Consider the following 1,505-nt stretch of genomic DNA (forward strand, 5'->3'; position numbering starts at 1 on the left):
TATAGAGCATAATTTTATTTGTTGCTTAATTGGTAAAAAGAATCGGTTTGTTTGATTTACTTAGAAAATATTTTAGTTTAACTTATGTAGATTCAAATGATAAATAAAATTAATTAAATTATTTTGTTAATTTTTATAATTTTTTTTAAATTGATAATTATAGCTATTTTTTTGTGCAGATTCGATTTTATCAGAGGACATTACTTGCTCGGTAGGTTCAGATTCAATTGCACTTGAGAATGACTAGAAAGTCTTATTGTTTATGTTTTCTTTAGTTATGTTCTAAACACTTAGGTGGTAAAGAGATTAGACTTGCTTTTCCATATATGATTAGACTTATCTTTATGTTTATGTTTTCTAATTACTAAAGTGATTAGACTTGCTTTTCCAAAGTTGGTTTTGTGAAGGAAATTGTGCCTTATTTGAATAGAAAAGGTGTTGAAGAAAATTAGAAATGTTAACGGAAGAGATTTCATTATTTATAAAGGTTAGTCGTATTATTTAAAAAGAAAAAAATTAATTTTTAAATTAAAAAAATTCAATTTAAAAAAGATAAAAATTTAAATTTTTGTATGTAAAAAAATTAATTTTTGTGTAAAAATCGATTTTTAGATGTAAAAACTAATTTTTTGTATAAAAATCTTCAATTCAAAATCAATTTTTCTGATTTTTCTATATAAAAATTGATTATTTTTTTAAAATTATTTTTTATTTTAATAACTGATTAAAAATTGGTTTCAAATTTTACTAATCCATAAATAACCAATTTTATTGTATACAACTAATTTAATTAATTAATCAAAAATTATATTTTTAATTAACTAAAAATTTGGTTTAGTTTTTAAATTAACCAAATTATAAATATCGGATTGGATTTTGGTTCATGATAGGTCAGTAATAACTTGCTTTTCTGAGTTTCTAATTTTCTATGCTAAAGACTTGCCGCCTATATGGTGTTTGGCAAGCTATTACCGCCTATATAGTGTTTGGCAAGCTATTACCGCCTATGCGGCGTCTGGAACCCTATCAATTATTTTTTGCATGTAGCTTTTAAATAATAAATCAAAATCTTCATCAATAATCCAAATAAAATGCATCAATCATTTATCAAATAAAAAATTTATTTGTTATTTATAATTTTTAAAGAATAATGTTATCCATTTGAAAATGACAATATCTGGTTAAAAACGAAGAAAAGGAACCGTGAAATCGTGGTCATCGGCGTCTAGCTGCATGATCATATGAGTCAAATGAAACATAAATAAATTATAAAGGTATTGTATTTGTGGTTTCTTTTTTCAGATTAAAAAAGAGTTTTATTTTCTAAAAGGAAAAAAGGACAGAAGGTTAGAAAACAAAAAAGATTAACCAATTGAACAACCAATATTACAATTGGTGGTTTATTTGAAGAAAAAAAAATTACATTAAGTATAAAATGGTGTTAATTAGAATTTATAGAAAAGGGGAAAAGGGACGTTGCGAACGGGGGAATAAGGTGAAGTTGC

The sequence above is a fragment of the Arachis ipaensis genome, chromosome B02, assembly GCF_000816755.2.
Source record: "Arachis ipaensis cultivar K30076 chromosome B02, Araip1.1, whole genome shotgun sequence".
Taxonomy (NCBI): Eukaryota; Viridiplantae; Streptophyta; class Magnoliopsida; order Fabales; family Fabaceae; genus Arachis; species Arachis ipaensis.